Here is a 23,366-nt window from a genome sequence, read left to right as displayed (position 1 = left end):
GTTAGCATGGTGATCATTAAAAAATCTGGAGACAACAGATGCTGGAGAGGATGTGGAGAAATAGGAACACTTTTACACTGTTGGTGGGAGTGTAAACTAGTTCAACCATTGTGGAAGACAGTGCCTCAAAGACCTAGAAATAGAAATTCCATTTGACCCAGCAATTCCATTACTGGGTATGTATACAAAAGATTATAAATCATTCTATTATAAAGACACATGCACACGTACGTTCATGGCGGCACTGTTTACAATAGCAAAGACCTGGAACCAACCAAATGCCCATCGACGATAGACTGGACAAGGAAAATGTGGCACATATACACCATGGAATACTATGCAGCCATAAAAAATGATGAGTCCATGTCCTTTGTAGGGACATGGATGAATCCAGAAACCATAATTCTCAGCAAACTGACACAAGAACAGAAAATCAAACCCTGAATGTTCTCACTCATAGGTGAGTGTCGGACAATGGGAACACGTGGATACAGAGAGGGGAGCATCACATACTGTGGTCTGTTGGGGGTGGCCAAGGGAGGGACAGTGGGGGGGGATGTCGGGGAGGGATAACATGGGGAGAAATGCAGATGTAGATGACGGGGGGATGGAAGCAGCAAACCACATTGCCATGTGTGTACCTATGCAAGAACCCGGCATGATCTGCACATGTACCCCAGAACCTAAAGCACAATTAAGACAAAAAAAAAAGTGAAAGGTCCAAAATAAGACAGACGTATTAATAACTACCAAGAGAAGGTAAGACGTATTTAGTGCCATGCCAGCAGTACAGACAAAGGGCCATGGGACAATAAGAGGAGGTGATTATTTCCCGCTGAGGGGGGATAGGCAGAAATCAAGGATTGCTTCATGGAAGAGGTGGCATTAATATGCTGGACCTGGAAGATCAATGGGATTTAAACAGGTAAAGATGGCAGGGGAGGGTAATCCAAACAGAAAAAGGGCTGCAAGAAAGACAAGAGTGGGGGAAAGCAATGAAGATGAGATTCCAAAAGTCAGTTGGCCTCATTCATTAAGATCATAAAAGACAAGATAAGCAAGATATACAGGGGATTTATGTCTCCACGGCTCAGCTCCTTCACCCAGCCTCCTGGCTGGAGATGTCCCTCCTCCCCCATCTCTCCAGGCTCCAGGGACAGGACTGTGCACCTGCTGCCTCACGCGCATGCTGTGCCTTCTCTGCCACCTCATGCCTGCGCTCCTCGGGTATCAATGCCTGCACAGGCTTCCTGCGCTTGCTACGCCATGTCTTTACACTACTGTTTTCTGTAATTTATAAAACACATACTGCCCACGAGTTTGTATTTTTAATTCCTGTAAGAAGTTTTGGGATCCAATTTGTGCGAAAGTCAGACTGTAACATAATGTAGTATTGTATGATAAAAGCCTCCAAGAATAAAAACAGACAGTATATCCTGCTTATCAGATCCTCAGACGCTGGTTCCATTCCTGAGTGTCACAGATTTCCTCATGAATAACTCTTCTTGGTTTCGCATCAGCTTGTCCCAGTCTTCTTGAAATAAGCTCTAGGGACAAAATTTCCTAATTTTCAAGACTACTTTTTTCAGACATTGCTTGAGAACCTACTATGTTCCAGGCTGTGCCAAAAGCGGGCACAATGGCTCACTTAACTTTCAGGAGGTAAAACTGTGGCATTTTGTGGGAGTTGAGTCCTGTGAGACCTTACTGATTGCTGAACCCACTTTACAATGAAAAATGAGGGGAAAGGTGGGGAAACCTGGATCCAAACCCAGATTTTGGGGAGTCCCCAGTGGCTGCTCATTCATTTATTCAACAACAGGAACTGGATCAAGAGATCTTGAAGACCCTTTTCTGACCTTCTCTGGGCTTCCAGCTTCTCCCGGCACGTTGCTTCACTTTTGGGGGTCTCAGTTTCTTCCCCTAAGAACAAGGACACTCCATGGCAATGATTTTTTGAGCCCTACTTCGCCAGAGTCCTTCTGCCCAGGCTGGAATGCAATGGCATAATCTCAGCTCACTGCAACTTCCACCTCCCAGGTTCAGATGATTTTCCTTCCTCAGCCTCCTGAGTAGCTGGAACTAAAGGTGTGACCCACCACACCCAGCTTATTTTTGTATTTGTTTGTTTAATAGAGACGGGGTTTCTGCATGTTAGTCAGGGTGGTCTCGAACTCCTGACCTCAGGTGATCCACCTGCCTCAGCCATTCAAAGTGCTGGGATTACAGGAGTGAGCCACCACGCTTGTTTGTAATAGGCTTTTCTGTAAGGAAACCTCCTCCCAATATTAAGAAATATGGGCCAGGTATGGTGGCTAACACCAGTAATCCCAGCACTTTGAAAGGCCGAGGCAGGAGGATGGCTTGAGCCCAATGGTTTGAAACCAGCCTGGGCAACATAGCGAGACCCTGTCTCTACAAAAAATACAAAAATTCAGCTGGGTGTGGTGGCATGCACCTGTAGTCCCAGCTACACAGGAGGCTGAGGTGGGAGGAATGCTTGAACCCAGAAGGTCAAAGCTGCAGTGAGTTGTGATCACGCCAGTGGGGGACCCCAGTCTGAGGGGACAGAGCAAGACCTTGTCTCAAAAAACTAAGTAAATAAATATTAAGGAAGATGAAAGTTTTACAACGGTTCTAAACTGAGTATCCTGGACTAGACCCTGGAACAGAAAGAGGAAGTTAATGGAAAAACTGGTGAAACTTAAATAGTCTGGAGTTAGTTCATAGTAATGTACTAACATCAGTTTCTTAGTTTTGACAAACGTTCCATAGTAATATAAGACATCAAAAATGAGGAGAAGTGGGTGAGTAGTATATGGAAATTTCCCATACAATTTTTACTTTTCTATAAACCTAAAATTACTCCAAAATTAAAAGTTTATTTAAAAAGACAACAATACAAAAAAAAAAAAAACAAACAAAAAACAATCACTAGATAATTTCTTTTTTTCTTTTAAAGACGGGGTTTCACCATGTTGGTCAGACTGGTCTTGAACTCCCGACCTCAGGTGATCCGCCCACCTTGGCCTCCAAAGTGCTTGGATTACAGGCGTGAGCCACCATCTAGATAATTTCTATTATCTTTCCCAAATTGCCATTTTGTGACTTAATAAGGGTAACACATAGTAACAGTGGCTAATATTTAATGGGCACTTATCACACGGCCAGGCCCTATCCTAAGGGCTTTATATGTATTAACTCATTTAATCCTCACAACCATGACATAAGCAATTTTCTTATTCTTATTTTACAGACGAGGCAACAGAGGCCTAAAAATACTGAGCAACAAGTTGAGGTATTTTTGGCAGGGCCAGAATGCAAATCCAGGCAGTGTATCTCCAGAGCTCTGGCTCTTAAGCACTACATATCTACAGCAGAGCTTTCAAAATGCTTCTAGAATTAGGCCTATCTAACTAGGAATAGCCAAATGACTAAAGGACTGAAAGGTGAGTAGTATGTTTAATACAAAGAAGCAGCAGCAAAAAGGACTCTCAAGGTGAATTCTCAGCTTTGAAAATCTCTACTGGAGCAGAACCAAACCTCACCGAAGTTACCAATGGCCTCTCCACACCAGAACGCTATCCCTGGCCATGTCGGAATGGTGCTCTGCCCTCCCTGGCATATCATCCCTGAAGAGTTGCACCACCAGCCCACATCACTGCCCTTTCGTTGGCCACTCGCTGGCTGTCTGCTGACATTTTCATCCCTGAAGTGTCAGTTTGGGTAAGGAGTGAAATGAAACATGCAGGCTGTCTTTTCAAGGTCTGCAAAATAAGCTTAAGCTTTCCACATGACTGGCTTTCCTAGATACTCAAGAATCCATGCTGAGAACCTAATAGTGCATTGCCCAATCCTAGAAAGCAAAAACCTCTCCAATGTATAACACACCTCACGGGCTACTGTTTCTACAAGGTGTCAAAAAGAAGGCACGTGGGTAAGCATCTCACCTCCACCATGGGATCCCTGAGGACAAGACTTGGCCTCACTCATCGAACAATACGATTCCATAAAGAAATGGTTCTAGGCTCTTGGAAAGATCTGTAACTGGCCAGGACCACCACCCATCAATCTGCCCCTCCATTGTAGCCATTTGTGGTGGCACGCGACTGTAGTCCCAGCTACTAGCGAGGTTGAGGCAGGAAAACTGCTTGAACCCGGGAGGCGGAGGTTGCAGTGGGCCGAGATCGCACCACTGCACTCCAGCCTGAGCAACTGAACAAAACTCCATCACAATAAAAAAAATAAATAGATAAATGAGTGATTCACACAACAGAGGCTCTGCCCCAATCAAAGCATGAGGATGAAAACGTCTCACAGACATGAATCAACGGTCACTTCTGCAGATGGACAGTCATTCAGCTGGAACCAAGTTCTGTGCCAAAACATTCATTGCCTCTTACCTCTCCAGATTCAGGCTACAATGAAAATTGGCCTACGCTATTTCAGTGTGTTAGGGAGTCTCCACCAAATCGGCCATGTCAGAATATCAGTTATTCTGTTCCCAGTGACTCTCTGGCAACCTTCCAGGCCTCTCTGCTTCTACTTTATCTCCCACAAGACCCAGCACTCCTCCACGAGGAAAGCCTGTCCGGATCACATACTCTCCACTCCAGCTAAAAGATTCTATGCCTAAAATCACTCAATTTAGGTGCACAACTTTCAGACAAAGTAGAATTCTGACCCTGTGTCATATTACTAGGGTGATGTCTGACTACCCCTTCTGGGCTGTGGGAGGCTGGCGGCCAGGGTCCGCGGTCCACAGCAGCTGTCCCCAAATGATAATTGCATCACTGAGCCCAAGAAATGCTCTGGAAAAAAAAAGGGAGTACGAGGATACGAGGGTTCTAGGATCGGATAACTTTGGGAAACAAACTTAGGAGGTCAGAATGTGCATTAGTTTATTAACACTCAGAAAAACCCCACGGTAAAGATATGCAATACTGAAATTTCCTTAATTTTGTTTAACTTGGACTTTTTCACACTTACTTGGCTACAGGACCTTTTTCTTAATAGAACAGCCTTAACACTTTGGGAAATACTGTCTTACAGAATCACAGCGTTCTAAAAGAGCTTCGGACTCCTACAGCAGTATTGTGCGGCTTTCACGCTGGACTGTGTCCTCCTTAGAAGCCGGGGCCTTGTCTGTATCAAGGTGTATCCGACACACTCAGCTAAGTGCCTTACACACTGCAAGCCTATAATATGTGTTACACGGATAAACTAAAGCCAATCCTGTCATTTCTAGGATGACAAAATAAAACCAAATATGTCAGAATGACCTCCTTCATAGCTTCCTTAGTGATTATAAGAAGCCTCACACAGAGAATGTGCTCAATAGCTTCTGAAAAATGAAATGTAATAGAATGGGATGGAAGAGAAGAGAAAAGATTGGAAAAGTTTCTCGGCTATACTATGAGCCAAAAGTTTCTATAACATGATAGAAGAAGAGACGCTGCCTCTTCTCCTCTTTCACCCGAGTTAAGTCTTAACCAGAAGGAAATGAAAATGATCAATCATAAAAGAAAAACTGCAGGAAAATCAAAGGCCCTTTGGGATGGGAGGTGGGGGAGAAGTGGTGTTTGCAAACTGATGGGGATAAACAAGACCTGTCTGTATCTAATTTAGACTTAATAAGATAGTTTGCTGAATGTTAATTAAATACTCAGTCGTTGTTACCAACTGTGGTGATTAACTTAATTTTGAATTAAATAAGCAATAAATGCTTAACTGAAGTTCTATTAAATTTTACCCAGCAAGTGAGAAATATGAGGCTCTTAATTGACTTCAAACAAGATAGTTATGGCAAGTTAGTTGAATTTTTATTAGCTAAAGATAACTGCCTTATTAAATCTAAATTGTCTATTTTATTTGATAAGGAAATACGTCATCAGTTCTTCTCATTTACCAAAAAATATGTCAAAAGATGTTCACAAATGGTCCAAACAGCTTGGGTTGGGATTCATTTTCTGACCCTATTTTAATATTAAGTTTATTCATTTAAGAATGAATTTAGACTTAAGTATTAGCAAGGTCTAGGAATGATTTATATTTCCACTGATCAAACCAGGTGACCATATTTTCTAAACCAAAAATCGGGACACTGATTTCTCAACGTAGACATAGTTTAGAGATGTTAACATCACAATACTGAAATTTCCAGGTCTCCACGGTTTAAAAGGCTACAGACACAAAACACTTAAAATCATTACTGTTCAAATAAATGGTTGGCTCTGCTACTGAACAAGCTATATTCTAAATAGTTAACTTCACTTTTCTAGGCCTCAGCTATCACACGTGTTAAATGAAGACGTTGGAAGTCACTGTCTTGATTCATTTATTTTTTTTCTTCATAGTATGTGCAGTGCTTAGAACAGTGCCTGGCACAGAGTAGGTGGCTCACTAAAGACTGACAGAATGAATGAATGCATAAATAAATAAATCTAAGAAAGTCAAAACACTAAAAATTTTTAGCCCTTTTATATCAAGCTTCTTCAGCCAGACTATTTTTAAATATTGTCATTTGACAATCCATATAAAAAGAAACACAAATACTAAACCATTACTTGGGGAATGCTTGTAGTAATTAAAGAAATTCAAATTAAAACAATAAGGTATTTCTTACATACTAATTTAGCCAAGACAAACCCAAGTTACAAAATTAAACGCTGGTTAGTGCACAGAGAAACAAGTAGATTCACACATTGTTAATGGCTGTGCAAGTCAGTAGTCTTTCTGGAGGCTGACTGGCAATTTATTTGAAAAGTAATAGGGCAGTTGGGACTTTTGTGCCTATAATTCTCCCCTGAAATAACTTAAAACTTATTTAGCCAGTCAGCAAATATTTATTTAAGGTCTACACAGGTCGTACTTAGAAGAAATAAAAGGAAAAAGACATTGGGGGCCTTATTAGCGAATGGGTTGACAGAGAATCCTACACACACACACACACACACACACACACACACACACACACACAGATAGCATTTTTCAGTGGCACTGCATGGCAGGCTGGGAGTGCAGTGCTGCAGTTTCAGCTCACTGCAACCTCACCCTCCCAGGTTCAAGTGATTCTACTGCCTCAGCCTCCCAAGTAGCTATAACCAAAGGCACGCACCACCATGCCCAGCTAATTTTTGTCTTTTTAGTACAGATGGAGTTGCCCTATGTTGACCGTGTTGGTCTCAAACTCCTGACCTCAGGTGATCTGCCCACCTCGGCCTCCCAAAGGACTGGGATTACAGGTGTGAGCCATCGTGCCCAGTCAACATGGCAGGCTTTGAGGCTTTACTACACTGACCATAGAATTCCTTCCACAATCATGTGAAAGATACTATTATACCCTTTTACAGATGAGGGATTGGAGGTTCAGAGAGGCTGAATAACCAGCACACAGTTATATGGCTAACAGGTAGCAGAGCTATAATTTAAATCCAAACCTCCTAGCTCTCCAAACTGCTCGTGTAGTTTCTACCACATCCCTGAGACATAACCACATAATGCAAGGGACAAAAACTGTAACCACTGTAAGGTAAAGATAATGTGCCAAGAGGGTACTCAATTAGATGGTGGTGTTCGCTTGTTTGTTAATTTAAGATATTCTTAAAATGCAAGTCATCATTTATTACTTCACATGTATTATTCATTCATAGGTTCATTCAATAAACATTTATTACATTATTTATCACATATCAGGATTTGCAGTAGATGCCGGGGATATGGATGTGAACAAAAGCTACAGCTTGGCTCAGAGATCTGCACAGGCAGGGAACAGGAAGCATTTGGTATTGCAATAATAGGAAACTTATTGAAGAAAACATAATAGAAAACACTGAAGTCCTGGTTCAATGTTTAACTTCCTTGGGCTCTGGGCAAATCATGTAACCTTTCCCAGGCTCAAGCTCCTGATAAAACTTGGACATGATAATAACCATCCACAGGACAACTGGTAGGATTGGCCTGTAATTTGTAGGAAAACACATGGTTATCCGTAAAGCCCTGTAAGAAATGGCAACAGGAAGATAAGTATTACGTTATGTGGATGGATTCCATTTTGATCAGGATCTTGCAAGCTGGCACAGCCTACCAACATATCACAGATGAGTGAGTGCTAACTTATTGGCAACAAAATGGTTGCCCCATCATTACTCTGAATGAACTACCTGCCACTTTCTTAGAGTTCAGTCATCCATTTTCAACTCTCTCTGCCTTTGTCTAAAATAATCCTGAGGAGCCAAATAGATAAAGCACTTCCAGGTAAGATTGTTGTAAGTCTCTTTTTCCAGGAATTAAATTTTTTAAAAAGAGCCTGTAATGCCAGCACTTTGGGACGCCAAGGCAGGCGGATTACCTGAGGTCAGGAGTTCGAGAGCAGCCTGGCCTACATGGTGAAACCCTGTCTCAAGAAGAAAACACACACACACACACACACACACACACACACACACACACACACACACACAGGTCTTAGAGACCTTGTAGAGGGGTTTTCAACCCATGTCTGAACCTCCATGGTAATACTCCAGTCAGCCACTGCTTGAATATCTCAAGCAATTAGAGATTCAGTAACTCCAGAAAGAGCCAATCTCATCTTATTCAGAATTAAGAAATGTCAAGGAATCCTTATAAGATAAAACAGGGTGAAGATCTTCCTTGACAAACAGTTCTCTCAACAGCCATATGTTATGTCACCCATCTAAGACACCGGGCAGGGGATGAGATCACCTTGGTGTTACACTGCCACCAGGGCTATGAATTTTGCACATGTCATTTCTTAGGGGCTGAGTCTCCTCTTACGCAAAATGAAGACTGGTGACTTCTATCTGTGAGTCATCTCTCATATCTACTGCCTCACCCAGTAGATATGAGATACAGGTTTGCTTTATCATTTGCCTGGGCTATTGCGGTAGCTCAGATGGCTCTGCTGCCTCTAGTACCCTTGCCTTCAATCCGTCTCACACACTACAGACGATCATCTTCTTAAAGCACAGATCCAGTCATCTCGCTGATCTACTTGATTCTCCATTCACAATGCCGTCTCAACTTCCCAGTACAGCAATCAAGGTTTCTCTCAGTGCAGACCCTCACCCATCTCCACAGCCTCTCTACCATGCAGTTCACCTTCACGACTCCGGTGTTTCCAGGCACCATGCACTTTTTCACCTCCACGTTTCTACCCATGTTATTTATCCCACTTAGATATCTTCTCCTCCTCCAGCCCACCAAACAAATTCTCACTTACCCTTCAATGCCCAATCAAATGGCAATCTCTTTAGCTGAGTTTCCTTAGGTCCCCAGAGTTAGTTACCATCCAATTAGAGCCATCAGACTTTATTTTTTTTTCTGACACACAGGGTCTCGCTCTGTAACCCCAGCTGTGGCACAATGGTGTGATCACAGCTCACTGCACCCTCAACTGCTGGAGCTCAAGGAATCCTCCTGCCTCGGTTTCCTGAGCAGCTAGGACTACAGGCATGCACTACCACAGTGGCTAATTTTTTTATTTTTATTTTTTTAGAGATGGGATCTTGCTATATTGTCCAGGATAGTCTTGAACTCCTGGCCTCAAGTGATCCTCCTACCTCGGCCTCCCAAAATTCTGGGATTACAATGTGAGCTACTGCGTCTACCCCCTTCAGATATTTTTTACGTATACCTCTACATACTGCTTTGATTATTTACATGACCTCCTGAAAGCAGAGACCACACTGCAATCATGCTTCCATCTTCAAAACCCAGGGTAACATATCACTCATTGTTTCACAGATGTACCTAATAATGGTATCAAACGAATACACAAATGTGTCAAATTTATGGAAAGAATGTTATATTTCGGGTCCTGTCCAGCTGTCACTACTGGGACCCTAAATATTCTGCAAGTAAAGCTATTAAACTGTGACCAAGAAGAGAGACTTCCAGAGTGGAAATGACCGGCTACTAGAACAATGACCTATCTTTCACCTCATTCTAAGAAAAGGTGTCACCTACCTGCCTGGCCACTGCAGAGTTTGCCTTTCCCATGAGTCAGGGCACACCCAGTCCTGTGGGTGGCAACTCTTTATTGCTCTTCCTGAAAATGATTAGTTTTCATACCAAACAAGACAGAAGCTCCAGGTGCCAACCAAGTTATTTTCTTCCTTAAACTAAACAAGAACCATCTTCAGTGGAAATTCACAGGAAGTACAAGTGTAGATGATTCTGCATAATAGAAATGAATTTCCACGGTGACCTCCTGGCATGGAGCTTAGTACAGCATTAGGCTTCCACAGTTACAGCTAAAGATCATTATCAAGATGGGCCACTGGATGGAAAATAATAGATTCAGGAACCCAGCTAAAGTACACACATGAACAGAGAACCAGTCTTATTTCTTAACTCTCAGGAGCCAGAGAAATTCAGCTGCCTGCTGCATCCTGGTCTAAGCCTTCCCGTCCTTGAACGTCTAACTGAAGTCCCAGCACTGCCAACAAGCTCCAGCGATTCACAAGTCCCCCAGTCCTTCACGTGTGCCTCTCCCATGGCACTCTCTTACAATATAGATATACATTAACATGTTTTTATCAACCCTCATAAACACTAAGTGCTTACAATCTTGACATACCCTTCAAACAGACTTAAATTCCACTTCTATAAATGTAGTTCATTCAGCAGACTTTTTTTTTTTTTTTTTTGAGATAGAGTCTCACTCTGTTGCCCAGGCTAGAGTGCAATGGTCCTATCTTGGCTCACTGCAACCTCTGCCTCCTGGGTTCATACAATTCTCCTGCCTTAGCCTCCTGAGTAGCTGGGATTGCAGGCACTGTCCACCATGCTCAGCTTTTTTTTTTTTTTTTTTTGGTATATTTAGTAGAAACGGAGTTTCACCATGTTGGCCAGTCTGGTCTTGAACTCCTGACCTCAAGTGATCTACCCACCTCAATCTCCCAAAGTGCTGACATTACAGATGTGAGCCACCATGCCTGGCCATTCAGCAGACATTTCTTGAGCACCTAGCACCTCCTTTAACAAAACAGTGCATGTTTATTGAGTCCTTGCCTTATGCCTCGCCTTATGCACATTATTTATACTACCTCATTCAATATTCACCTATAAGTAGGTGACCATATAATGTATCCTCCAAATCAGGACACCTATGAGAGTAAAATGCAACACTACAGATACCACTGAAGTCCTCTGCAAGTTGACAGCTGTGCTGCTGGGTGGTGGCCTGAGTAACTAAGGGACACTAACAATGGCTTTAGCAGGAAAGGTGCATGCCAGAGGCAGGTCAAAGCATCTTCCTTTAAGGTCAGTGACCTGGAACTGTCCTGATCCTCATGCTTACCTAGCCCATGAAAGGTTCGCACACAAGTTTCTGAAGAAGACCTGGCTTCACCTTCAACATTGGTTTTCTGTTTGAATTACAGGGGGATCTCCAGCTATGATGCAAAGCCACAACACAAGCAATTACAGCAGCAAAGGCAGACACTCCATGGGTACCAGATACAAACAGGGCAAACAAAACCCAAGAGAAGGTGGGATGGTGGCAGTGGAAGAAGAGGCATTGCACAGCCATCCACTGGTGACAAATCACCACTCTGCACAACCTGGAAATGCCCGTGACACTCATCCCACTTTTGGGGGCACACTATGCTAAACAGTAGTGACCTCATTAACAAGAGGTCTAAAAATGAATATGTGGGGAAACCAAATAGTGCCTTCGACCACCCAGGGGAGCTCCCTTATTAAACAGCACAGTGAGGTCTTGAACTAGGAGTTGTCTGGGTCTAAATCCCTTGAGCCTCACAAGCAGAGTAAGGTGTCAACGCTGTGTGCCAGATGCCATGCTGGGCATCCAGAATTGGCCACATGTACAGACTCTGCATTACCGTTGACAAAGTACCCCACGGAAATGCCCCAGATTCTCACGAATGCATTGTGATATATCACAGGATTTCCACTGAAAGGTAATTTAGGCTCAAGAATGTTCCAGAACTTGTTCAAGATCACAGGGTTTGTGGCGAGTCCAAAAACAGGTCTCTGTTTTCCCTACACAAAAATCACTGGTACTGCCAAAATGATCTAGTATGATGAAGCCCAGATCCTTGAACTCCCTGGTCCCAAATTTGACTTTTAGTCTTGCCTTCCAAAGCCTCAAACATACACAGCTAATGCTACTAATTTGTCCTAGTGAAACAGTAACTATTTCTCACCTGTGTAAAGGGCTTGCAGGGATGTTCACATCAACTACGCTCATTTGCAAAAGTTAGAAGCAAGACAGGCGTTTTGAAGAGGGGCGTTTGATTCTCACTCTGCCACTCGAGGCCCTGTACTCTGGTCAGGAAGGTTTTATCGTCCTTGAACTCTTGACCACTGTCTTCAAGATAAGACTCATCCAGCCAACTTTTTTCTCTTGGATTAAAATTGGGAACAAAGTAATAAAAACAAGCACAAAATGCATTTGCTACATTAAAATTGCGATGAAGGCTCTAAAATACTCACGGTTTCTGTGAGATACATTGTGATTGGACAGATTTAATAGGGAAGGTAAAGAAGAGAGGGTCTACCTAGCAAGGGATCTAAAACTATTGCCTAAAAACCTTTAGGCAAGCAAAAATAAGTAAATATTAATGGAGAACAGCAGAGAGCAGGGGCAGGGAGCTGTAACAAGCAAGGAACCTTGATGTTAGCACTGAGGCATAGCGTGGTTCTTGCAAACAAGCATCAACGGCAGCGATTCACGGCAGTAACATAAATAAATCCCCAGACCACACACACTCAAACGAAACCATCTTAATCCAATTGCTTTCACAGTATGAAGCACAAGTTTCAAGCCTAAGACACAATGATCTCCAAGTTACAACCTCTCCTAAAATTCTCCAAAGCAGAGAAGCTCCTGGAGGTAGGAGGAGGAATGCGGAAGGAATGTGTGAGGTATAGCAGAAATCGAGAATGAAAAACACCTGGAAACAGGGCTGGACTGGGAGCAAAGGCTGTGGCCCAACTCCACTTCAGCTAACAAGGGTGTGACGGAGCAACTCTGTCCCCTTTCTGGGGCCTCAGCTTCCTTATCTGTACAGGGGATCAGATTGCTCTGGCCAGGAAGGCCCCAGTCCATGCTTGCTGCTTCTCCTGTTGACTACTTTGGTACTTTGGTGTACAAAAAAAAAATTAAAAAATTAAAAAAAATAAAAATAAAAATAAAAAAATTCCAGCCAAGACCGATAAGCTGTCAAACAATTAGAAAGAAAAAAAGCAGGAATTAAGCTACCTGATATTAGTCTAGCAGCGAACAGCTTTGGGAATCCATTGTTCCCTCCCTACCCTGCTCACCTGCTGCACGCCCATTTCTCCTAGCCTGAAACATTTCAGCAGCCTTCTACGCTGGGTCTCTGCCTCTGGTCTGAATCTGCCCTTGCTCTGCCACCAGAGCTCTCTGAAATACAGATCCAACAAGGCCCTCGTTTGCTCAAAAAAAATAATAAAGGCCTTCCTGCTCTCTCCCACCTCTGCCATCATCCTTAGCTGGGTCCAGCGGCCCTTTACCAACTAACACTCCCTAGCCAGCCCCATCTCTCACAGTGATCTCCAAATACACATTTACACTCCTCAAACACTTTTAGGCCTCAGGCCTGTGCACATATACCAAGGTCCCTATGCGTAGAAAGCTCTTCCACTCCTGTCCACCATGTAAACTCCTATTCACTCCTCAAAACCCAACCCAATGTCTTCTTTTCCATAGGCATTTGCCCGTTCTTCTAGATGACTGGTCACTCCTTTCTCCGTGTTCTCATTAGCTCTTTGCTCATCACTTTATTAGGGCACTGGCATCTCCTCTTTCAGTTTCTTTCCTATGATAGAATGAGACTCTGGAAGGCAGAGCCTATCTCAGTTTCCTTTGTAACCAGTATCTAGCATTTCTGCCCAGCATACAGTAATCTCTTTGTACACAAATACTGAACTCAATACATGAAATTGAGTTGTATCTGATCACAGATATGTGTGGGTTGGAAGGGGTAAGGAGTCTGGAAATTGCTTCATGGCACAAGGCGGATTTTGATCTTGATCCTAGAATCACATGGGTTACAACAGGCAGAGACAGAGAGGGTGGAAACTCCAGGTAGAGAAAACAGCAGAAGAAAAGGCTTGGATTAAGGAAACAGAGGGCCTGGCATGGTGGTTTACTCCTGTAATCCCAGCACTTTGGGAGGCCAAGGTGCACAGATCAACTGAGGTCAGGAGTTCAAGACCAGCCTGGCCAACATGGTGAAACCCCATCTCTATAAAAATACAAAAATTAGCCAGATGTGGTGGTGGGCACCTGTAATCCGAGCTACTTGAGAGGCTGAGGCAGGAGAATCACTGGAAGCTGTGAGGCGGAGGTTACAGTGAGCTGAAATCGCGCCATTGCACTCCAGCCCGGGCAACAAGAAAAAATCTCAATCAGAGTAAAACTCCGTCTCAAAAGAAAAGAAAAGAAATCAGCAGAATGTTCAAGACCACCTGTCCGTGTGAGGGAAAATTGAAAGAGCAGTTACAACTGCAATTACCCTTAGCATAGTTAATATCATAACTCTCAACTCCACACTTCCAGTCCCCCAAGCTTCATTCTGCTGGCAGGCCTGCCCAGTGCCACCTGTGGCAGCAACAACAGGCTCAAGGTTCTGGGGCAGTAAAAACAGTCCCCCTCCCCTGTGATTGCTATCCTGTGGCTGCAGCGAGCTATTTCACTCCCTCTCGTCATCAAGCGAGTATTTCTGGAGTGCCTACCATGTGTCAGGCACTCTTCAGGGCACTGGGAATACAACTACCAACAGACAGACATCACTGTAATCCTCAAGCAGCTTATTTTAAAGTGGAGAAGAGGCAGGCAAGCAAATATGTAAGATGAAGTGGTGATGCATGCGTATTTGTGTCCATAAACATTGCTCATTCACTAAACAGCTCCTGAACATTCCGGGGTCTGTCTCCCGTCACCACACAATAATGAGACTATTAATGCCTTTATCCATGGATTGTCAAACTATAAAAGGCCTGCTTGACTCAGGTAGGTGGTAGGAAAGATTATAGGTGATCCCTCAGAGCCCTGAGCCAGGAAGCTTTCCTAGAGGACATAGAAGCTACAAGGTCTGGCACCGGAGAACACATAGCAGTGTTACAGGAGCCATAAGATTGAAGGCAAGGACTGACAGCAAGACTTCGTCACTGCTACTGTATTACCCCAACTGCCTCTCTTCAAGGATAATCACATCCTTATCACAAGGGACTGGGGAGGAGGGCTCTGTTGAGAGAGGTGGATGATTTGCTAGAACGGCTTAGTTCTTTCCAGTTTGGGAAGAGACGACACCCAAAGTAGCATCTTTTTTTTTTTTTTTTTTTTTTTTGAGACAGAGTTTCGCTCTTGTTGCCCAGGCTGGAGTGCAATGGTGCAATCTCGGCTCACCGCAACCTCTGCCTCCTGGGTTCAGGCAATTCTCCTGCCTCAGCCTCCTGAGTAGCTGGGATTACAGGCACATGCCACCACGCCCAGCTAATTTTTAGTATTTTTAGTAGAGACGGGGTTTCACCATGTTGACCAGGATGGTCTTGATCTCTTGACCTCGTGATCCACCCGCCTCGGCCTCCCAAAGTGCTGGGATTACAGGCTTGAGCCACCGCGCACGGCCCAAAGTAGCATCTTAAGGGAGAAAAAGGGGCTAGGACAGCACCAGTGTGTGACTGAGAAGCCTACTTCTCCATGTGAATCCCCAGTTGTGACCCCACTAGGGCCCCCTGAACATGGGCTGAATTAAATTCCAGGGAAGAACACAGACCAGCAATGTTGATTTGAACTTTTCATCCATGAAGGCATAGAAAAGAGTGGTGAAGAGGCTATAAATTCAGGCAGAAGTTTCAATGTCACCTGGTAGTTGTGTAATCTTATTTCTCCAAATTCATTTTCTCATCTGCAAACTAAGACTGATAATCATAAAACCTATTTTAATGAATCAGTATCATTACATAAATAGGTGGTAAGTATTCAAAAATGTTTTAAAATGATATTATTATTTTAAAAGAATGATAGGAAAGTAAACATTTTCTAGCCTCAACTCTGTGGTTTATCTACTTCCAAGCATTAATCCCATTCACCCTACAGCTGCCTATCTACCTACCAATCTCACTGATGGGACCAACGTTTAGAACGCACTGGCCTTACCGTTCACAACAGCAAAGACTTGGAACCAACCCAAATGTCCATCAATGATGGACTGAATAAAGAAAACGTGGCACATATACACCATGGAATACTAGGCAGCCATAAAAAGGATGAGTTTATGTCCTTTGCAGGGACATGAATCAAGCTGGAAACCATCATTCTCAGCAAACTGACACAAGAACAGAAAAACAGACACCATATGTTCTCACTCAAAAGTAAGAGTTAAATAATGAGAACACATGGTTACAGGGAGGGAAACACACACTGGGGCCTGTTGGGGGTCGGGGGGTTGGGGAGGGACAGCATTAGGAGAAATATCTAATGTAGATGAGGGGTTGATGGGTGCAGCAAACCACCATGGCACGCTATGTAACAAACCTGCACATTCTGCACATGTACCCCAGAATTTAAAGTATAACAATAAAATTTAAAAATAAAAACAAAAAAATAAAGAATGCACCTGCCTTTTCCTCCAAGCCTCCAGGCAACCTACAGCAGACTTCCACAACACACTTGAAATCTTTCCACCCTTCCCCTGGCCTTCATGCTCCGCCTCATATGCTTCCTCAAGCCAATAGATTTTCACCCAAATACTAGCTTCCTGCATGCAGAAACATGATTATCTCTTCTCCTTCCTCACCTCTACCAAGTTTCTTCAAGCCAAGCACAGCCCTCCAAAGCCATATTCCAGGAAAGTTCCACCCACCAACGAATATACTCAGCTTGGAGCCGCTAATTGCAGCCCAGGGTCAAAGTCCCAGATTCACTCAGACTAAAAGTGGTACTATGCCTCCTGCATTACCATCTAAATAATTACTCCCACAGAGATGACTCTAGAGCCCCTGCCCAGCCGTATTCTCCTGTGAATCTCTACAAAACCATTTAAAGGCCCCTATTGAGATTAATTTAAACCTTATTTACTAAAAAGTAAAAGTCCTCTTCTTTTTCCATTTTCCACTGTCCCCCTCATGGATAGCCATTCAAAACACAGCCTGGATAATAAAGCACCTTCTCCCTGCATCTGCATCTGCTACTATGTTGCTAAAAGGTCCCTCTCTCACCTGTCCTTCTTCCACTTGGACAACTCCTGCTCAATCCTAGAGGCTCAGCTCAGTCACCATCCTCTCTATGATGGCTTTCCTGAGGGTGAGATTTCTCAGTGACGAGCAGCCAAAACTCAGCCTGCACAAGCACTTAATACATCGACATGCCTCATTCCACCTTCCCTGCCGCCCCATACACACACACAGAGCACACACCTGTGTGCTCTTCAAAGGCAGGAACCATGTACCCTTCATCTTTGCACTCTCAGGGCCTAGCCAGTTTCTGCTTCACTGGAAGCAGGCTCCAACCCCTGGTTTTACCATGTTACCTGCCATTTTCTATTTCCGTCTTTTTTCTATGTAATGCAGCAAATCCCTGGGCTAAGGGGGCTACCCTGTTCTCACAATATACACTCTGCCCATATACAAAAATCCCATCATTCCAGCATCTAAAGGATAGTTCTAAAATCAAATCCGACCTAATTCTTGCCCCATTCCCAATTAACCCATGCCAGTTCCACATCAGGGCAAAGTCACATGTCATCACCAAGATGCAAAAGTTCTGGGCTGTCATTTTGAGCACATCTCTCATTAGCTATGTAACCTTGGGCAAGGGTTAAAATGAAGGTGGCAGCAGCACTAGAGCTAATTCTCAGGGGGCCTAGATTCAAATGGAATACCTGATTGGAAAGTGTTTTTATAAAGTGCAAAGCACTGTACAGTCATAAAAGACATGATTAACAATTTTATCAAATTGAAGTAATTGACTATAAGATGTGCCATTACCAACTTAGAATGAAAAAAAAAAAAAAAACACTGCACAACTATGGCACATTGTGATTATAAGACAACCACATTTCAGTGATATTAAAATGTGAAAAAAGTGTCTTTTAGAATTGATTGAATACAACTTGTCTCAATAAAATACAGGAACCTGCTATAATATTTTCATACTTGCCAATGATACACAATCAGTACTCAGTAACCTCTGTCAAGTAAATCAACAAGAACCGATTGATAATATTCTTTTTGGGGGGCCAGGGGAATGGAGTCTTGCTTTGTTGCCCAGGCTGGAGTGCAATGGCACAATGTCGGCTCACTGCAACCTCCTCCCCCCAGGTTCAAGTGATTCTCCTGCCTGAGCCTCCCAAGCAGCTGGTACTACTACAGGCACATGCCACACACCTGGCTAATTTTTGTATTTTTAGTAGAGATGGGGTTTTGCTATGTTGACAAGACTGGTCTCAAACTCCTGACCTCAGGTGATCCGCCTGCCTCAGCCCTCGAAAATGCTGAGATTATAGGCGTGAGCCATCGCACCCAGTCAGTAATATTCTTAGGCCAAATTATCACCTCTCTCATTGGAAGTGGGCAGCAGGAGGCTTCCCAATCCCAGTACCTCCCACTAAATCACATCCCAGCCTGCTCAAAACCATCAATGATGACTTTTAAGATATATCCAAACTCCTTGGCCTGGCATTTTTAAGGCCCGTTACAACCAAGTTGCCTCTCCTGTTCGTTGCTTCCTGGAACTGTCTTCACCAGAATGTGCCATTCCAAGAAAGATCCTACTCAAGTCCCAGCCATAACATTCAGCTCATCAGTTTGGCTTCTCCTCCCTCTGCCTACACTCCAAACCAACTCTAAGCCCATGCTGCTTACAGAGAGCCTGCCTCTGGGGGAATCGTCTGACCGTAAGGGCCCAGGCTTTTACCCCTACCATTCAGATTAGGAAAATCCCATCTGGAGCCTACATTCTAGACTATAAAGGCTTGAGTGTTGGGGTCCGGGGCTGCATTGCAGAAACTAAAAGCAAAAATACGAACTTACCTTTTTTTTTTTTTTTTTTTTTTTTGAGACTCAGTTCTCCCTCTGTCACCCAGGCTGGAGTGCAGTGGTATGATCTCGACTCACTGCAACCTCCGCCTCCCAGCTTCAGGCAATTCTCCTGCCTCAGACTCTCAAATAACTGGGACTACAAGTAACCATTACCAAGCCTGACTAATATTTTTCATTTTTAGTAGAGACCGGGTTTTGCCACGTTGCCCAGACTGGTTTCGAAGTCCTGAGCTCAGGCAATCCGCCTGCCTCAGCCTACCAAAGTGCTGGGATTACAGGCGTCAGCTACCGCAGTGAGCCCACATACTCTTTCCTTTAACTGCCCTTGGTTCTGGCAGGAACTATGCAAGCAGAAAAACTGGCGATGAGGTGGAGAAGGCCCTACTGGGTATCCTAGCCCCCGACTGTCCATCATTACTCACCATAGGCTCTAGGAGAAGCAACCACCTTTGCCTATTCTATGTATAAGTGTTTAAGTAGCAGGAGGAAGGAAGGAGCTAGACGTTTTCTAAAGGTGCCGATCCACACTTTCCCTTTCTTCCCTTTAGGCTTTCTTTTTTTCTTTCTTTTTTTTTTTTTTTTTTTTTTTTTTGAGATGGAGTTTCGCTCTTGTTACCCAGGCTGGAGTGTAATCGCGCGATCTCGGCTCACCGCAACCTCCGCCTCCTGGGTTCAAGCAATTCTCCTGCCTCAGTCTCCCGAGTAGCTGGGACTACAGGTGTGCGCCACCATGCCCAGCTAATTTTTGTATTTTCAGTAGAGACAGGGTTTCACCATGTTGACCAGGATGGTCTCGATCTCTTGACCTCGTGATTCACCCGCCTCGGCCTCCCAGAGTGCTTTCTTAAAATGCCAATATGCAGGGAAAGGCAAGTCATTAAGTCACTAACACCTAAGTGAGAATGAGTTTTACCGGAAAGGCAAGAATCGTAGAAAAACGGGAAGGAGTAGAAAGAGAAAGGAGACTGGAAACACAGTTAAGTGAGTTTGGTGCCAGTAAAAGCTCTCAGAGAAGACCCTGAGTTCTCACTGGTTGTTTTGTGTTGGGGGAGGGAAAACAGGATCCCTTCTACGGGAAGGGCAGCCAGAGAGATTTTTCGGTCCTCCTAAGTCTCTGAGGTTCCAGAGACTCTGCCCTGTCCAAGCACTCAGGCACAGTTCCACTGATTAGCTCAACTCATGTCACAACCTCCCCCACCCCCAACCTCTTGCCTCCAACTAAAGAACATGTATATTTTCATCTCCATTTCCCACACTAGTTCATCTTCTCTGGCCCACAGTCCCCTGTAAGAGGTGTCTTCCTCCAAGCCGCTGGCTGGCTTCAGGAAACTCCTCATCCTTCAAAAGCCCCATGAACTGCAGGACTTTCCAAAGGGCCGTCCCAGGGACCAGAAAATCAAACCCCTTCCCGGCAACTTCCTTTAACTTTGTCTATGCCTTTCCTCCAGCACTTAGCACTTTCCACCCTGGACCAGGTTTGACTCCTAGGTTGAGCTGAGAATTCCTTGAGGGCAACGTCCAACACACCCAGCTCAGTGCCTGCCACACACAGGGTGCCAGAGAAATGCTTCCAGAAAGCCAACTCAAGGCCGGAGCCAACTATGTGAATTACGGCTTGGCCTCTAGTAAATAACCTGGGGGCGACCCTCCTTCTCTCTGGGCCTCAGCTGCCCCAACTGTAAAATGGGAGGACTTGGTTGGCTGCGTCTAGGCCCTTTCCGCGGTGACAACTGCGATTCCGCGAAAGCTCTAAGCGGATGGGCGTGGCCCCGCCCCCTGGGCGCCCAGAAAAGTCCGGGAAGGGGGCGCGCAAGGCTCCAACCCCGCCTAGCCTGGGGTCGACGCTGTCCGAAAAACTCTGCGCCCCCCTCCCCCATGGCGTGCACCCCGTGATTGGGCCGCAGCCGACACTTCCGCACAGCGGGCCAGGCCAGAGCAGGGCGCGCGCCCCGCGCTCCAGCCACCCCGGAGGCGCTCGCGCCGGGGGAGGGCTGGGGGTTCCCGAGGCGCCCGAGGGCGGAGGGAGAGGAGAAGGAAGGATTTGCAACAATACCTCTGGGAGGAGGCAGCCGGGGCGGCAGCGGCGGCGGCGGCGGCGGCGGCGGCGGCGGCGGCGGCGGCGGCTGGAGGCGGAGGCAGAGGCAGAGGAGGAGGTGCCCGGGCACTCCCCCTCCCATTGTCCCCAGCCCCGGACAGGCTCGGCCCCGCGCCCCGCACCGGCCTCCTCCAGCGCGCCGCCCGCGCCCAGCGCCCCGCGCCCCGGGCCCCGCGCCGTGCAGCCAGCCCTTACCTTGCAGCGCCCGGCTCTCCCCTGGTCGCTAAAGCTACTTATCCCGGGAAAGCTCGCGCGGGACCCGGGAACGAACCCACAGACAAAAAGTGAAACTTCGGCAGGGCTGGAGCGGCTGCTGGTTGGTGCCTTTCCCCCTCCTTCCTCCCCACCGTCCCCACCCCCTCCCCTCGGTCTCCAGTGCGGTGCCCTGAACGCTGGAGGCTGACGTCAGGGGCCTGAATTCCTGACTTTGCCTGCACGCATTTGTCCATGTAAGGTATGGGAAGGCGTGTGCCCGCTGGGCCGCCGCGCAGAGCTCGCCTGGCGGGGGGAGGGGAAACCCGCAGCCGGCGGTGGCTTTGCCAAAAGGTGGGCGCACGGAGGGCATTGCATTTCCTGGGAGGAAGAGGAGGAGACGCGAGAATGCAGGGAGCTTGCAAAGGAGGAAGGGAAAGAGGGAGACGTGGAGACTTTGCCTCTGCTGGAGGAAGAGGAAGGAGACGTAGGAGGAAGCGGCCGCGTCCGGGGGCTCGAGGAGAAACGGGAAAACCTGCGGCTCCTATTAAGGCGTCAAATTAGGGCACCCAGCTTGAGTGGGAGAGATGCAGCCATGAAATCCCCTTCCAAGATTTTCCTCGTGAGCCCCGCCCTGGATTCAGAGCAAGACTCAAAACTTACAAGGTGTCAGAGCTGGCAAAGACCAACGTCCAGCGCGTCCGCTTGGCACGTGAGGACACTGAGACGCTCGGAAGAGAAATGGCTCGTGCAGGGTCGTCTCTCAACAGATGTCGGAGCGGGCCCAGGCGCTCTGCCTCCCACTCGGGTTCCCGCCTCCAGGAAGGGCCCTGGTTCCGTTTTGGCCCCGAAGCTTGAACCAGGTTAGATGTCCTGCAGCTGCGCGGACCACCCAGTGATTTATACTGCTCTTGGCCCAGAGCCAGTTCCTGGAAGGTCCTGGTTGACCGTGAGCCCTGAATATCAATGGCAATCAGTTGCTTCGGGGCAACTTCCTCCTCTGTCCTGTGCACAAATAAATGAATCCCTGAGTTTAAAGTTTACTTCTGAGCCCTGCCCAGAAAGCTTGCTCTATGCTTATAGCTTCAAAAAAATCTGCGAACTGGGTGAACTGGTTTGAATACAGACTTGCTTGTTATTGGAAGGTCTGAATTGGCTTTTTTTTCTCCTCTGGCATCTGTTAAGTGTGAACACCGGTGAGAACCACCACTTACTGTGTGAGGAGGTTATGATGTGCAGCTGCCATTGCCTGGAAAGCACTCCGTGCCCGAGACGCCCTTTCCTTGTACTTCTCTCCTATTAATACCTAAAATCATCCCTCACATTAGCATATCGTGAAAGCAGTTTCTCACTCGGTTATTGTATCCTCAGGTGAGTTAGATAGGACAAAGCGTAGTCCCGCTTTTACACTTCAGGCAGAAACTTAAGGAACGTTACTTGCCCGACACGAAATAACTGACTGCCCAAGCACCTGACTTCCCCTCCTCCCATCTAGGTCTCCTGACTAATCCCTTGATCTTTCCATACCTGGCCCTGACCTCTAGCAGGACCGAATTCCATTCATAACTGTTGAAAGTACACCGTGAGCTACCTATTCATAAAAACTCCAAAAAGTGGTTCTTCTGAGGATGGATTTAAGTGGGATTCTTTTGACCAGAAATGTGAAAACACATGTTACTGGATTTATTAAGCACCTTCCTTGTGCTTAATAAGTGTTTGAATTCAGACATTTCAGGAGTAAGACTACGTAACCTCCCTGTTCCTCTCAACTGTCTAATGTACACATACAAAAATATGAACATGGTGGGGCGTGGCGGCTCACACCTGTAATCCCAGCACTTTGGGAGGCGGAGGCAGGCAGATCACATGAGGTCAGGAGTTCAAGACCAGCCTGAGCAACATGGCCAAATACCGTCTCTACTAAAAATACAAAAATTAGCCGGAGGTTGAAGTGAGCCAAGACTGTGCCACTGCACTCCAGCCTGGGGGACGGAGTGAGACAATGTATCAAAAAAAAAAAAAA

The 23,366-nt window shown here is 45.6% G+C and overlaps 1 protein-coding gene across 8 annotated transcripts in view; it reads right to left on the bottom strand.

Moving 5' to 3' along the window:
• LPP (LIM domain containing preferred translocation partner in lipoma) overlaps positions 1 to 22,093 on the bottom strand; it is a 736,333-nt gene extending 714,240 nt beyond the window's left edge. For 2 of the 8 annotated variants that reach the window (XM_074404689.1, XM_074404684.1), the window contains exon 1: positions 21,347 to 21,437. The gene's annotated coding sequence lies outside the window, so the exon portion shown is untranslated. Of the gene's footprint in view, positions 1 to 21,109; positions 21,184 to 21,346; positions 21,438 to 22,006 lie in introns of those variants that run through there. The other 6 variants (XM_074404687.1, XM_074404694.1, XM_074404693.1 and 3 more) reach the window with 6 other exon arrangements.
• Positions 22,094 to 23,366: the final 1,273 nt, after the last annotated feature.

This window comes from Saimiri boliviensis, chromosome 8 (genome assembly GCF_048565385.1).
Source record: "Saimiri boliviensis isolate mSaiBol1 chromosome 8, mSaiBol1.pri, whole genome shotgun sequence".
In the NCBI taxonomy this organism is placed as follows: Eukaryota; Metazoa; Chordata; class Mammalia; order Primates; family Cebidae; genus Saimiri; species Saimiri boliviensis.
Note: the sequence above shows the minus strand (reverse complement) of the source record. Positions and strands in the feature narration are given on the sequence as shown.